This window comes from Pteropus vampyrus, unplaced genomic scaffold, assembly GCF_000151845.1.
Source record: "Pteropus vampyrus isolate Shadow unplaced genomic scaffold, Pvam_2.0 Scaffold26, whole genome shotgun sequence".
NCBI classification, from domain to species: Eukaryota; Metazoa; Chordata; class Mammalia; order Chiroptera; family Pteropodidae; genus Pteropus; species Pteropus vampyrus.
Genome location: NW_011888807.1, coordinates 6,919,133 through 6,935,819, shown reverse-complemented (window position 1 = coordinate 6,935,819; position 16,687 = coordinate 6,919,133). Strand labels below are relative to the sequence as shown.

At 32.5% G+C, this 16,687-nt stretch overlaps 1 protein-coding gene and 1 pseudogene across 1 annotated transcript in view; both read left to right on the top strand.

Annotated features, from left to right (window-relative positions):
• Window positions 1-16,687, top strand: part of CADM2 (cell adhesion molecule 2) — a 992,109-nt gene that overhangs the window by 509,876 nt on the left and 465,546 nt on the right. The window lies entirely within an intron of this gene.
• Window positions 7,369-7,487, top strand: LOC111737443 (annotated as a pseudogene).

Here is a 16,687-nt window from a genome sequence, read left to right as displayed (position 1 = left end):
TTTGGGCTGCTATAACAGATGGGGTAGCTTATAAACTACAGTTTATTTCTCATAGTTCTGGGGCCAAGAAGACCAAGATCAAGGTGCCAGCATATTCGGTGTCTTTGTGAGGACTTGTTTTCGGATTTATAGACAACCATCTTTTTGCTGTATCCTCACTTGGCAGAGGGATAAGGGAGCTCATTGGAGTTATCTTTTATAAGGACATGCATTCCATTTGAGAAATCTCCACCCTCAAGACCTAATCACGCCCCAAATGCCCCAATTCCTAATGCTATCACGTTGGGAGTTAGAATTTTAACATAATTTTGGGGAATTCAAACATTCAGTCTTTAGCAGGGGTTTTGAAATCTTAGACTATGATGATGTATTTGTTTGTTTCTTCTTGCAGATGTACCAATTTTTGTTTCATGTATTTGAACTTATTATAAGTATAAATGTAAAATATTTTTATATTCTCTTGATGAACTGACACCTTTTTCATTATGAAATAGCATTCTTCATTCTTGATAACATTCATTGTCTGAAGTTTACTTTGCCTAAGGTTAATATAGTCAATTTGATTTCCTTTTAATATATATATTTTTTTAATTTTAAACAGCTTTAGATGTACAGAAAAATTTTAAATATGGTGAAGAGAGGCTCCATGTATCCCATTTCCAGTTTCCCTTTTTATCTACATTCAGCTTTTGTATGGTACATGTCTTACAATTAATAAAATAATGTTAGATGATTATTAACTAAAGTTCATACTTTATTTCAGCATCCCATCCAGGATGCCATGTTACATTTAGAAATCAGGTCTCTTTAGATTTCTCTGGGCTGTGGCAGTTTCCAACATTTTTTAAATTAGTGTTAGCGTGCTATGTTTTATTGTATCCTTTTATTTTTATCCTGTGCATATCTTTTTATTTGAAATATGTTTTCTGTAGGCAGCATATAGTTAGGTCTTGCCTTTTTTTCCCAGTATGACAATCTTTGTCTTTTAATTGGGGGCAATCTTTATTTTTTAATTGTTTCTACTTAAGGTGATAATTAACTTGGTTACTTTTAAATCTATCATCTTCCTAATTATTTTCTATTACTTTAATTTGTTTCCATTTTTATTTTTTATTTATTTAGGATTGAATATTTTTATGATTCCATTTTTCCTCTTTTTTGGCTTATTATCAATAGCCCTTTAAATTATTTTACTAATTGTTTTAGGGTTATAGTTTACATCTTTAAGTTATCACAGTGTACTTCCAACTGATATTATGCTACTTCACATGAAGAAAAAGAATCTTACAATAGTGTTCTTCTATTTCTCCTCTCCCAACCTTTCTGCTATTATGACCACACATTATACTTCTTTATATTTGTAAACCTCATATGTATTATTATCGTTTTTGTTCAAAAACACAATTATTTTGGGCACTCTGTTCTGAGAACTATGGCCACCTTGGGAGTCAGCCAAGCTCTTTCTGTATTTCCTATCTCTGTAGTGAAACCCAGGAATTCTCTCAATACTGTAAACTGGAGTATTTTAAGGGCTCACCTCATTTGTTTTCCATTTTTCAGGCTCACTGTCTTTTATTCACTGTCTAATAAACAATATTCTGCAAACTGCTACATCATATATTTTGTTTGTTTCAGTGAGAAGGTAAAACTGTTTCCTGTTATGGTATTTTGGTCATCTAAAATAGAGTAGAGTAGTTCTCCATGTGAATAGTGGTTCTTTGTAGTGTTCTAGCATGAAGTTGGAACCTCATAAGAAGATTCATTCTCTCTTTCTCTCTCACACACACACACATACACACACACACACACACACACACACACACACACAGAGTTTAGCTCTTCAAATTTCAGGCTTCCTTATACTAGGAATTATAGAATTATATTTAAAACAGAACAAAACCAAAATCTAATGCTATGTAGTAATAAGATATAATAAGAAGTCAGATGACCTGGATTAAAATCCAGAGTGTAGCTCTGTGACTCTGAATAAATAGTATAGCCTACCTTAGACTGCTTCTCATATGAAAAATTGAATAATTCCAAGCTTACAAGATTATACTGAAGACCAATAAACCAAATATACTGTATAGCTCATATTAATCCACTAAAATACTTGTTTTATTCTTCATTAAAATTAGCTTAATTTCATATTGACTTATATAAACAAAAGACCAATATGTGTAAGATTACAGAATATATTATAATTTACCATCTCAGAACTCTAAAAATAAACAACTATACTACCATTTTAATAGCTAAGAAATTGGAAAATATTCATGACCGAATGTACAAAATGATTAAGAATTTTCTGTAGGATTTGAACCCAGTTCAGTTTTAATCCACACTTTTTTCTGGAGAGTTTAAGCCTCATTTTCATAAAATAATTTATATGAATATTTTAGTTTTAGAGATATAAATCTAATATCAGAATTTTCAAATACTCTATACTAGTACTTGCTATTTCATGCACTAAATATATAGAAAATTCTACGTAATCTGTAGTTATGCACTGATACTTTTGTAAACTCTACATCATAAATATTCAAAATGCTTTTTTTCAGTAAGTACACTTAATTGTATATACAAAATTAATATGATATACTGTTATTGTATTCCTTTAAATATTGTTTTTGGCTATAACACCTCAAAGAACTCTTAGTTAAGGCCTAGAATAATATCAAAATGCACACTCAAGAGGAAACAACTACTACTTTTTATAGTTTATAATTTAGCATGTTTTGGTTATTCTTTATTTCTGTCACGCAGGCTGCAAATTGACAACGTCAAAAAACATTTCACAGGCCTGGCAAATGTTATAAACACTCTTAAAATTGCATGCTACTATTTTACAGTGGTATTTTAAAATGTTTTGCATTAGTAGCACTCCGAATCATTATCGTGGGATTACATTTTTTCTCCTCTAGTAATATTTTATGCTCCTTTAATGTGCCATTTTCTTTTATCCTATTTTGAGTCAATCTCCTTTTCTGTCAAATACTCTTTGGTAAAATATTTTAACAGTACATTTCTCATATATGATCTTTGAAAATGTATTTCTCAGTCTGATTCTATGTCTCCTATCTGTACTTACAGACACATGCCACTTTAGCCACAATCTCACAAGCACAGAATTTCACTGGTGTTTTAACTTTCAGGTTTACACATTTTTCCACTGGCCAAGCTCTTAGGAATCTGTCTTGTTACTTTTTCATGTTTTTCTCCTCAGAAACCTCTGTTATCACCTTCCTGTAGTAATTATTGCAGGGACTCTAAGTGCCACATATCAGCTTGCTGCCATGTTTGTTCTTGCCATTTTTGAGAAGAAAATCCTAGAGTAGCTTAGGTCTAGACCAACAGTGGGAAATGTCAGCATACCCGTACACACATATGCACATGCACATGCAAAATTTCTCTTTTTCTTCTTTGTAGCTTAGTGGTTAAGAGCTCAGAATCCAGAGTAAGCTTCCTAGGTTCAAAGCCCAGGTCTTCTAAAATAACTGCATGGCATTCAACACAACGCTTAATCTCATTGTGTTTCAATCCTCTCATTAATAAAATGGGAGCAATTAATGTACTTACCTATGAATGTTGTTATGCTTAAAAGAGGACCTGATATGTAGGTCATAATGTAAATGTTAGCTATGGCTACTGCTGCAATTAATGCTACTATTACTACTGTCATGGCTATTGCTGCTATAATACTAAAAGTAAGAAATACTTAATTTACATTGAGGCAAAAGTATGCCAAAAGCAAAATATTGATATTGGCAGCTTCGTATCATGTATGTCTCCCACCCTGACCCTAAATCTAGAGCATTTCTACTAATGTTATTTATTTCTTGTTTATCAAAACGTCCCCCCCCCCCCGCAGGGAAAACAAAACGATACAACAAAATACAATTCTTTTAACTATGATTATAAATGATATTTACTTTCAAAAATCTTTCTACTTTTTAACAGAAAGACAACCAAACCAGGGAAATAGTTAGCTTTATTAAATAAAATTTTAGTGTTGCAAAACTTCATGTGTCATTTTATTTAATCATGCAACTACTAGTCAAGAATGTATTACTGTACAATTTTACAAATGAAGTTATTAAAGTTCATAAAAAAAAAGAATAGCTTGCTCAAGTTCAGATATAAAGATTTGCTATTAAATATCAAGCTTAATCTTTTCTGCTTCCAGAAATAAAGAAATAAAGTTTTAAGTCCAAACTTGGAATTTCCGATTGAGTCACACTTCTTAAGTAGCTGACTGGAAAGGTATTTTAAAGTTATTGACTAGACATTTTCTAAGTACACCTGCAATTTCTGCTTATAATTGACAACCGTGTGCGTCTAGATATTTCTCAAGCTTGGTGAAATAGGTAGGCAGAGATATGTTGACGTTGGGATGCATACACTAATCTTTTTGTGTTAGAGCAAAGAGAGCTGCCAGACTTATTTTACATCCAACTATTCATTCAGCAAGCGATTTAATTAATCCTCAGTACTTTATGAGACCTTCTTGCTCTTTTAGTATGCTATTCACTTATTGTTAAACTCTAATTACTATAAAGGTTATTCTTTAAAACCATAAATGATTGTTTAGATCATTGTCTTAACTTGGGCTGGTATAACAAAATAAAACTGGGCTTAAATAGCAGGGATTTTTTTCCACACAGTTCTGGAGGCTGAGAAGTCCAAAGTCAAGGTACCAGCTAATTTGGTTCCCTGATAAGGGCTCTCTTCTTGGCTTGTAGACATTTCCCTTCTTGTTATGGTCTCATGTGGCAGAGAGAGTATGCTCTGGTTTCTTTCTCTTTTTATAAGGGAACTAATCCCATCATGGGGCCTCATTTTCATCTAAACCTAATTACCTCCTAAAGGCCCTGCCTCCAAATATTATGACATTGGAGGTAGGGATTCAAAAAATATATTTGTGTGTGGGGAGGCACACACATTCAACCTATAACAGTTGCTTTTCTGTTTCAACTCTTCAGTGATTGTCTATTGTAATAAAATTGAAGTATTTTCACCTTTCTGCCTATGACCCGCTACTGCTATTACTGCAGGCTCACATGGAGTCCCTACTCATCATTTACTGCTCCTCTCCCGATTAACCTTCCCTCAGTTCTAGGATTGCATTTCCTTCTTCAGGGAATGGAGTTTCATGGCACTGTTCCTTCTACCTGTGATATTTATGCTCACTCTTCTCTTGGTTAATTCATCTTCAGGTCCTTGTTCAAATGTTACTTCCTAGGAATGCCCTCTCTGAATTCTAAGACTTTATAAATGAAACTTCCTGCTTTCTCCATCACAGCATTTATCAATATATGTAATTGTACATTTATTTGTGTAATGATTTTTTTCCCACCTGGTAAACTCTGTAGGTCAAGTGCGATCTCTTTCTTGATTACCATCATAATCTCAACATCAAGCATAGTCTTACACATTGAAGGTACCTAATAAATAATTATTAAAGAAATACATGAATAAAAAGATAGATACTGACATAGCAATTAAAGTTATGTGGGTTTCATAATTAAATTTAATATATTTAAAAATATATTAAAAATAAAACAAAACTCGTTACTGTATGACCTCAGGAGAGTTCCCCAATATTCTTGAAATCCAGATCCGTTATCAGTATTGTGGGTATAAAAACACCCTTTTTATCATAACATTTGAGAATTATATGTTTAAACTTTCTGACTCAGTACAAGTTGGCTACCTTCTGTTTCAATTAGAGACCTAGCACTGATTTTTACATGTTAACTCTATTCATTGGACATCCTTCCACTGAAAGTCACTGTGAGAGTCATTATTTTTATTGATTTTTTATTTTTTTCTCACAAATTCATGACTAAAAATGGTGTCAATTTATTGATTTCATTAAGCTGGAGAATGATCATAATAGTTTTCACTCATCGCTGAAGAGGAGAACCAAGAAGATGTAAAGAGGCTTCTTTGGGTTATTGCGGTTGTTTCTGTTTTAAGCGGCTTAATATTTGCAGTTTGTACTCTGATAAACTATTTGTAGATCTTAGTTTTTTGTGGTTTAAAGAAGAAGTATCATTTGAAGAGTGAATGTAAAGGCATAAACAAAAGAGATTAAGGGATTATAAAAAAATGCATATTAGCATAAAATTTTACTCAGAGGAATAGTTTTAAGTAACTGTTAATAGTTGCAAGAGTATGTTCGCCATTCTTCCTACTTTGTTTATTTTTAACTCTCTGGCTTGTCTTCTCTCCTCTCCTCTTCTTAAAATATTATATCCAATAAAGGTAGCTAAGAAAATGCTTATGAAGAAAATGATTTTTTTCTCATATCCAAAGATATATCTATAATCTAATTAAGAAAGGAAATAAAGTAGAGAAGTCAAAGGATATGAAATGAAACAAAGTAGGCATTCTCCATAAAAACAGTCCTCCAATTGCTGTGATTATTATTACTACATTGGTTTATAAATGCTACCTCTTTATATTTTAATATTTTATAAATGACAAAAATAAAAATGGAGAACAATGTAGGCAGTGTTTTGGTATTAATACTGGAGAAACTACAGGTAGTATTTTCCCTGCTTAAACTGTAATAATTCAAAGTACATATTACTGTTGTTTGATATTTATGAAATTAAGAACACTATCTTCATAAGCATAAATGTGCCATCTCTGTCCCCAGAGTAATATTTTCATATTTTGTTCTTTCTTTAAGCTGGTAGGTGCCTTCATGGACTATTAGCATTTTAAATATCTTTAAATTCCCTAGCAGAGTAAGTCACTATTTTTGAGCTATAGTCCTCCTCTAACTAACCTCACTCTGCTCTAGTTTCTCATGCTCATAAATTTTTACACATGTAAAGACTCTTTTAAGATTTTTAGAAACATCAGTGCTGGTGGCAAATGTCTGAAGGTTCTAGATTCCATTGCCTCTTCAAGCAATGTTCTAATCTTAAAATAATCTCAGGGCAGCTGATTCTATGCATGTTAGCAATATCTGAATGAGTCACTAGGCAACTTAGTATGCACAGTTTCCTTTATAAGCAAACCATATATTTCCTGTTCTGTGATGACCAAATGAAAATAGAGATAGTCTTTTCTGATGTAGCACAGCATGTGAGCTCAAATGATAATTTATATGAAAAACTTATTTTTATACTTAAAAATGTACAACCTTGACACCTAACTAAAAACTATTTTTTTAAATATTTCTGAGGAAGTAAAACTATGATTCCAGCTGTTGACTCCTCTCAAAAAAAAAAAAAGTTTTAGGTTGTAAAAAGGAACAAAATAAACATGGACATGGTTCCATAGTGTAGTGGTTAGTATGTCTGCTTTACACGCAGAAGGTCCTGGGTTTGTGCCCCAGTGGAGCCACGGTGCATGGTCTACGGCCATGCCATCCTGAACAAGCCCAATCCTGTTTGATCTCAGAAGCTAAGCAGGCTTGGGTCTGGTTAGTACTTGGATGAGAGACCACATAAGAAGACCAGGTGCCGTAGGCATAAATAATAATAATAATAATAATAATAATAATAATAATAATAAATAAAAATAAAATAAAATAAACATTTGAGCAAAGGAAAAGATTAAAATGTGGGAGGTGCAGATTCAGGTAGCAACCTAAATTGTACTCCAAAAGAACAAAGAAAGGCAGGGTTTATAAAGGCAAGACCATAAGAGATGTTCTCATTTAGGTCCTGAAGTAAATGAGGCTAGGTCAGTTGGGATTGGATAGGCCCATTATGTAAATGAAGGATGTTGGTTGTCAAAATAGATTGGTTCCTTTCAAGGTGAAGAATGCAGATGGTCTAGTCACCATGATGAGGATAATGTTCATACATGTCCACATAGCAATCATTGATCCAAGACAAGTATGGTTTAGACTTCAGCTAAATTTAGCAACAGATCAGCAACTGAACAGTAGTTCCAAGAGCTGAGACATGAGATATGCATAGGCCTCACTTCCTTAAAGATCTCCCAACTCCATTTTAGTGACTCTCTTTGCAAAGCTTATTTCATTTTATTTTCTCCATTATTACAGAACAGATTTTCTGAGATTTCATCAAATTTAAGCATAAATGAAAATTTGGATTGTATGAATTTTATTCAAATGACAAGCGGGATGAGTTGAAACATCCTGATCATTTCTCATGAATGAATGAATGAATGAATGAATGAATGAATGCATCTTTTTTTTTTTTCCTGCAAACAGTCATGATGATTGTTATAAATGTTTTTCTCCTGAAAGAAATAAAGCCATGTGAATCCAGACAGAACTAGGATGAATAGTATGTTAAAGAATTATTACAGCCAAGGGTCATTAGCTATAATCAAGGGCCAGCTTAGACACAGAACAAGAAGCAGAAGGTGAGTTTGATCTCTAGCCAGATCAGAAGCCACGCACCATGGAGGCCATCTGGATGCCAGAAAGTTAATTTACATTCTGGTCATTGATTTTTATTTAATTTGGAATAAGTGCTTAAATTCTAAAAGAAGAGCAAACCTTTATACAGATAGGCTGGGAAATCTCCCTCTCCTCAAATCTCTTGTTACTGTTGTAAAATATTCAGTGTCTATCATTTTAGAAATGTCACTGTCAAAGAAGCTAAGATGCAAAATAATATATTACAGTTCAACCCCAGCAAATCTGAAATCTGACTGTTTACTCAGATGTCTACCATATGTTGATATTTTCCTTTTTGCATTCTTTAGAAAAAAGTTTACTATCCACTTAGGAAAATACTGAATTTATTTCTGTTTAAACAGCATATGTCAAATTTGCAATATTTGATTCCTTAAAACAATCTATTGTCTTAGAATGATAATGTTTCCCATCACTCTTGTTATTCAACTGCTACTGTCGTATAGAACCATCTATATCTGTACTGTTCAATACAGTAGTCACTAGCCATGTGTAGCTCTTTTAATTTAACTAAAATAAAATATATTAAAAATTCAGTTCTTCAGTAATGGTAGCCATATTTCAAGTCCTCAATAGTCATAGGTAGATATAGATTATTTCCTTCACCAAAAGAAGTGCCATAGAGACAGCACTATTCCAGATGAGGTGTCAGTAAATTATAACCCGTTATTCAAATCAGCCTACTGTCTGTTATTGTGAATAAATTTAACTGGAGCACAGTCATGCCCATTTGTTTAAGTGTTATGTATGATTGCTTCACTCCACAAAGGCAGCGTTGAGTAGTAGTATGACAGATAACAGTATCTCACACAAAGCCTAAAATATTTGCTGTCTGGCCCCCTGCAAAAGATATCTGCTGAACTCTTATCTGGACCATTGCTAAAGTACATTTTAACCTATCAAAATGAGTAGCCCTTGACTTTTGCTTTCTAGTCTTTTAATTTTTATGTAATTTATGTTTTGTGTAAATATGTTTCAAGGTACCCCATCTTCTCCTATCTTGGGCTCTCCTGACAGAGTGGTAGCCTTAAGTGCTTTTTTCAGATCAGGTAGGAAAATGATTGTAAAGGATGGCTACTCCTATTGTTTATGTCAAATTGAGGTCATAAATTCTACAGGGAGTGCTGGGCATTACAGCAGCTAAGCTTACCATTACAGCCACAAAATGTATCATAAATCAGTTTGGAGTTGAGAATATTTACAAGCCTCTTTCTTCATGTCTATTTTATAATATGTAACAAAAGCAGTTCACGATGTTCCTCTGTAATTTGAAGTTCATTTTGTATTTACAGACTCGATTGCACTTTATATGCAAATGACTCATTATAGTTTAAAAAAGCAGTATGTTAATTTGATTAATTTCTTACCTTATTTAAATCTTATGAAATGTCACCTGCCATTCAATCTACACACCAGTTATAACAAAACAACAAACATTACAAAGAGCTGAAGCATTAAATTTCTCCTAATCAGAAAACAGATATGACAAGATTCACTTTATTCACATATAAATACTGGATATGTTAGAGTTTGGAACTCTCTGCTACCAACCCGTCCATGGGCCCTAAAGAGCCTATTCTATAATAAAATTGTCCATCTAAAATAGACATCTGAGAATATTGATTCCATATTCTACGAGATTTCAGTAGTTTGTGAATTAGGCGATTTCTGTTTACAAATCTGAGGAACAATATAAATAAAACATGGCTTCGCAAGTATCTTGTGTGGCAGCTCCTTGTTTCTAACATGATGCCAAACCCTTTGAAGGAGTTTGTTTCCTCTTGTCATTACCTTTGGTCATGGGGAATGATAAGGATAATTATGTTGTCTACCCCTGTGATACTCAGTGCTGTGTGTCTCCCTGGTAGGATGCCACATTTCCTCCTTTCAAAGCAGCTTCCGTTCCTTCTGTCCACTGACTCTCAGCATCAGGGAAAGGGGGAATGTACAGCATGACATTGCAGGCGAGAATTTATTCCCGGAAGCCACAGAAGGGAAATTAGCATAGCTAGGTGAAAAAAAAAAGCTACCCTGGAACAGAGTAACCTATAGGGTCAGTTGGCTATCATATTCTAATGCTATGTGTAGAAGAAATGATATTTTAAAACTGTGGGCTTGTGTCCTCATGTGGTCCTTGTAGAATAACTGGATGTTATTAAAGAGAATGGAACTGTCCTAGAAATGCCATTAGAAATTATAGCACAGAAGACTATAATGATAAAGGAGCCACAGACCAGTAGGAAGTTCTGGGGTATTTAGAAAGCAAAATACAGAAAAAAAAACAAAGACTATTTGTGTTTTAAATATTAACTGATAGAAAGAAAATATTAATTTGAAAAAAGTGAGAAAAGTTGGAAAGTATTATTTAAATGAAGAATATTCAACTGTGAGAAAGGATAACATATACATTGTATTCATTAGGAAAGGGAAATTCAAACGGAACACTAAAAGATCAATAAAAAAATTATAATAAATCATGATAATTGGCTTGATTTATACATTAGCAGCTAAATAGTCTTTGTGTTTTAATTGATATTTATGTTCAAGATTGGCTTTTGGAGGGTAATTTTAACTCCTTTTTTTTTTTTTAGTTTGAGAGTAATATTCCTTTTTGGTTTTGGCAATATTTTTTTTTATCGATTACAACAGATTTTATATCTGATTACATCTGAGGTTGTTTGGAATTGCATTTTTCCTACTGAATTGCTTAAAAAGGATCATTGTAGTAGTTTTTTACTGAGGAATTTTGCACTGACCTTGAGTAAACTAGGAGTATGTAGGCAGATATCTGGTTATTCAAAGATTTATTGTTTGAACACAAAAGTAGGAGAAAGATTTAGTAAATATGAGAGACATGTACAGCCAGATTAGTAGAATATTATTAATGACTTTAGAATATGGTATATATTTTAATTGATGTTTATAAATAGGTTTACTCTCTGTGGTTTTGTAATATAACATTTACCAAACTTCTTTCTTGATGGAATTTACATATGGCGCATCAGGATGATTAAAAGCCAGCAGTCTTTTCACAGCATGCAAAAAATAGGATTTGATTTATCTTCACGCCTCGCCTATCACTTGCTGTGACTGTACTTTTGAAAATTTAGTATTCTAATTTCTTATAAGGAGTTTTTTTATGTAAAATATTATGTAAATAACTTTTAACATTTCTAAGTACAGTTTTTTGAATTTTTATTCAGTAAAATAATTGATGAGAGAAAAGGTATGCTTCGTTCACAAAATCTGTAATGTTATATCAAAGGATAATGTGTTTTAAATTAAACAGAATTGTACATAGTCTAATATATTAGAGTATTAAAATCATTACTATCATGACTTTTTAACAAGTATTTAAAAGATTCAAAAGTATTTGGTATATGCGGAATTATCTAACTTGGCATAGAACATTGTTAAAAATTAGAAGATTAACAGAATTGAAATTGCTATTCTAGCAGCAAATGGAACTTTTTATTCTATGTTAAATTGATGTAATCTATGGAGTAGAATGTATCTTAAAATGTTATATGGTTATAAAGGCAGATTGGTGATAATAGAAGTGTGTGTGCGAAAACTACAATGTTAATAGAAAAATAAACATTTTCCCCACAAATGGAATCATACTGATTGGTAAATGGTTATAAAGGCAGATTGGTGATAATAGAAGTGTGTGTGCGAAAACTACAATGTTAATAGAAAAATAAACATTTTCCCCACAAATGGAATCATACTGATTGGTAAATGTAACTCATTCATATATGATGATTATGTCAGGATTATAATGAGTTAAATTGAGTGATGTTCTAATTTAGGTAAAATAGACCATAAATTTGCTTAAATGATGTCATCATCTGATTCCATATAAAATATTACTAACTACTATGAAATAAGAACTCATTATGGGTGAGAAATTTAACAACACCATCTTACTTCAATCTTACCATAACCTTGAATCGTAAGTGACATTTACATTTTGTAGTTGGCATAAATTTAGACTGAGTGTTTGATTAACCTGACAGTGTCACAGATAGCAAGTAATGGCATCAAGATTTGAACTCAGGTATCTATAGCTAAAGCTTGATTCAAACCAAAGTCTACATCGTTTTATTTAAAAATCAAATCATTCTTCTCTTTATTAATGAAAACCAAAGCATGTAAGATTTGTTTGAATATTGCAAGTTTTGATTTTTCTTTCAGTGGATCCTCCTTGCTTGTGGGGTTATGAGGTGAGTATTTAACATATTGGAGATAATATGTAGAAAATTGTTGCTTCAAATGCTGTGAGACACAATTCTAACCCATATAGTTCTTTAATAGTACAACATTTTATTTTCAGTTTTTAAACCATTTTCATGCTCGTGGTTCCTTTTCAATTCCCATAGATTGCCAGCTCTCTGAAGTGAGAGTCTCATTAGGCCCATGATACAGGTGGAGATGCTGAGGCTCCTCATACCAGGGTACATGGTTTTGAAGTGACTGTGCTGAGACTCAGGTTCAGGTCTGGAAAGTAGCTGTGCCCTTTCCACTTCACTACAGTTGCTTTCATGAATGAAAGTGGAAAGAAACCACTTTGTTCATGGTTGTTTTAACGTTTAAGGAAAAAAAAAGTCAGAAGTTTGAAGTATTGGGAAAAATTTCAAAGTTAAAATCCATGGGCCTGGAGGTCAGGGTCAGATGATAGACATTGTGTTGTATAACATTTTTATCAAGAATATTATTATCAGTAAATATTTGATGCAATTTTTAGTCTGCTTATATAAAAGCGTAGTGTTAAAATCACTTCACATTCTTCTCCTGTAGAAGATTTGATTCTGTTGGACGTACTTGGATTTCTGTCATGTCAGTCCAATGTGAGAAGTGACAGAGGTGATTGTTAGGATACAGGAACAAGTGCCTAATTAGCTACACTGAACTTTAAGAACTATAATGCCATGAGTTGAATACATTATATTGCAGAGCTATATATAAACATTGTGTGGGAGAGGCAGAAGAATTGTAAATGTATGCTTTTTAAGACTGAATATATTTGTGAGTAGGAAAAGCTTCTTAATAAAACACTCAGATTATGAGTTGCTTTACCTTCTTTTATATAGGGAAATCTGGATTTAATATCTATGATGGATTCACAGGCATACCTTCTTTGGTTTAAATGCACTTTAAAAGCTTTCATTATGACAACTGTTTAGATCAAAATTATAAAGATTACATTTTAAAAAAATACGAGCTTTATGAAATTCTTCCAATTCTTTCATACCTTTGATAAGTATGATTACAAATAAGAATGCCAAAGATCAGTTTGACTAAGATGGCTTATATTGACACATATTTCAACATATCTTAAAAGCTCACAGTGTCCTAACTTTATCAGTAAAATATAATATTTTAAGATTATGCTAAATTTTTAAAACTTTTTATTTTCAATTATTGCTATGAAATTGTTTCCAGAACATGTGAAGCCTTTAATGTTTTCAGTTTTCTCAATTCTCCTTTCTACTTCCTCACTGCTCATGATGCCGAGAAATTTCTTTAGAGCCCCATTCCTTGCTCTGCTGGTGTTACATGCTCCAACTCTATCATTCCTTATTTCATTTCATTTTAACATATTTGTCTTTAGTTCTATTTGGTTAGAGGTTCACCAGGTATTTTAATCAAATCTTTAAAAATAGTTTCTGTCAATGACTGAAACTTTTATCATAGCATTCTGCCATTTATCATCTTTTTTTCTAATTGAAATGACAAGTGAAAATGAAATGAATTACATAACAGAAGGGGATCAACTAAAGATGACCAATGTTTTTTGCTTAAGCAACTAGATAGATGTGAGTACCATTTTCTGAAGTAGGGAAAAATATACAGGGGAAATTTTAATAAAGCAACATTGGTGACATTGGATAAAATCAAGAGCTCAATTTGGGTACTATTAAGTTTAAATTGCCTCTGTGACTTCACAGTAGAAATGTTACTTTTAAAGTTCAATATATGTCTAGAGTTAGAAAAAATATAACTAGAGATAATAATGTGTGATTCATGCAATAGATATGATTTTCTCAGGAGAGAATAAAAGACAGAGGGCCTGGGAGAAAGCCCTCACTCAGGATCTGTATTGTGATAAATCTATCCTATTAAGTGTGATTGTAATGGAATTTTAACTTTCAAATTGCATGTTATCATGAAAGCCAAATGAAATCTCTTAGGATTATATTCATTTTCATCAGAATCTATAGGATAAAGGTGACTATACTAGGCTGTCACCTGTAGTAAACAAGATTCCTTCAAATCTCTTTTAATTTCTAAAAACCAATACACCAGAGCCTCTTATTAGCAGTCTACATGCAAAATATTTTGACTGTTTTAGGTTCTGGGCTCTTTTGTAGGCCTTGTTGAACACAGAAGTCAATAGAAAATCCTACAATATTTTATTGTCATTTTTAAGGACAAACAGATTCTTTTCATATTAGCCTGAAGACTAGATGAAACATATTGACTGTAAAATAGAGTAGAGATGACAAATATACCTATCCATGCAGCCACCTTCAACTTTCATGCTAGTGGCAATGTGATCAACATTTACAGCATAATATTTTTGAGTCTAACTTCAGAATACTACTCTGTACTTTCTACATCACACAGAGATTATTCCAAACTCTTATATTTGGTGTACATATGAGTCCCATTTATCATCCTCCACTATGATTTTACTGTGCAATTGTCAAACATTTGTCAAATAACTATTTTATAGAAATTATATATGTGATGATTACTGTATTAGTTTATTAGTGACTCAGTGATATAAACTATGGCAATTTATTTTCTCACAGTTCCAAAGGCTGAAAGTCCAAAATCAAGGTATCACCATTTAATCTTAATTGCCTCCTTACGGGTCCTGTCTCCAAATAGTCATATCAGGGGTAAAGGCTTCAATATACAAATTTAGGGTGATATGATTCAGTCCATAACAGATACTAAATATAATCAAATAATTATTCAAATACTATCCAGACAATTTGACACAAGAATATTTATATCTTCATCATATAATTGATATAATAGTATTTATATCTTCATCATATAATTGATGTGCATGTGTCTATCTATATATATAGATATAGATATTATTATGTGTATATATATTTGCATCTATATATAATGATAATGACAATAACAATGATAATAATTGTTTAGGGAATTCATTTATATAATATATGCAAAGTGTTTAGGTCAAAGGCTGGCACACAATCTGAGGCCCCTAAATATACCTTATTAGCATCTGTGTATTTAAGTGGAAATAAAAAGTGGGAAGACAAATAGAAGGACATCAAAGCATATACGCTGTTAATATTTTCCTAATAATTTAGAAAACCAATCTCTCTAAATATTCTCCCATAAAAGTGCAGTAGCGGCTCTCACTCAATTGCTCTCCACTAAGACATAATCTATCATCTCCCAGAGTGATTGATTGCCTACCTTTTTCCATGAGTTGATTGCTTTGTGGCAACCCATAAATTTTACTACTCCTCAAAAACTTAATATGCCCTGTGACATTTCTCACAGATTTTAGAACTGTCTCACCCACTGAACCACAAAAAGTTCACTTTGCCCCAGAATGTGCACACAGTAGGAGATCAGTAAAGGCCAGGTTTCTCAGTTCAAAAGCTGCACCAGGAAAGAGAGAAATCCTACTGACAGAATTGTCTAATCCGTGCTGTGAGAATTTAGCCTCATTCCCATTAAGGAGTTTATCTTAACATCAACGTGATATATTTTTTAAAGAACCCAAAACTTTATAGATTATATTCTAGGCATTAGGCTAGCTACTGTTACAGCTTCTTTAGAGTGAGGTCAGATTCTTTAGAGCATTGTTTCATTAGCCTTTTACCTTTTTCACCTCGTACGATAACTATATATTTTTCCAGGATTTCATTGCATCCTCAAAACTCATGTAAACACATTACTGTTCAAACAAGTCATATGAATGGCCTCGTGGCAGAATAAAAATTTCATTCCAAATGGTATTTTAAGCATCCTGTGCCCTAGCTCCCCCGTTAAAGTTTGTATTTAAATATGTTGCCATAGCTATTAGAATTGGCTATGCATCGTCCAGGTAATGAAAAAAGAGAGAAAAACAATCTCCTCATTGCTGACATGACTTAATAATTTCTAGTAAGAAGCGGATTAGGAAGCATTGCAACTATTAACTAATTATTATTAAAAAGAAATTTAACATCAAGTGTATGAAACCTAACATACAGTGACAGATATTCTACATTTAAGTTAACATTA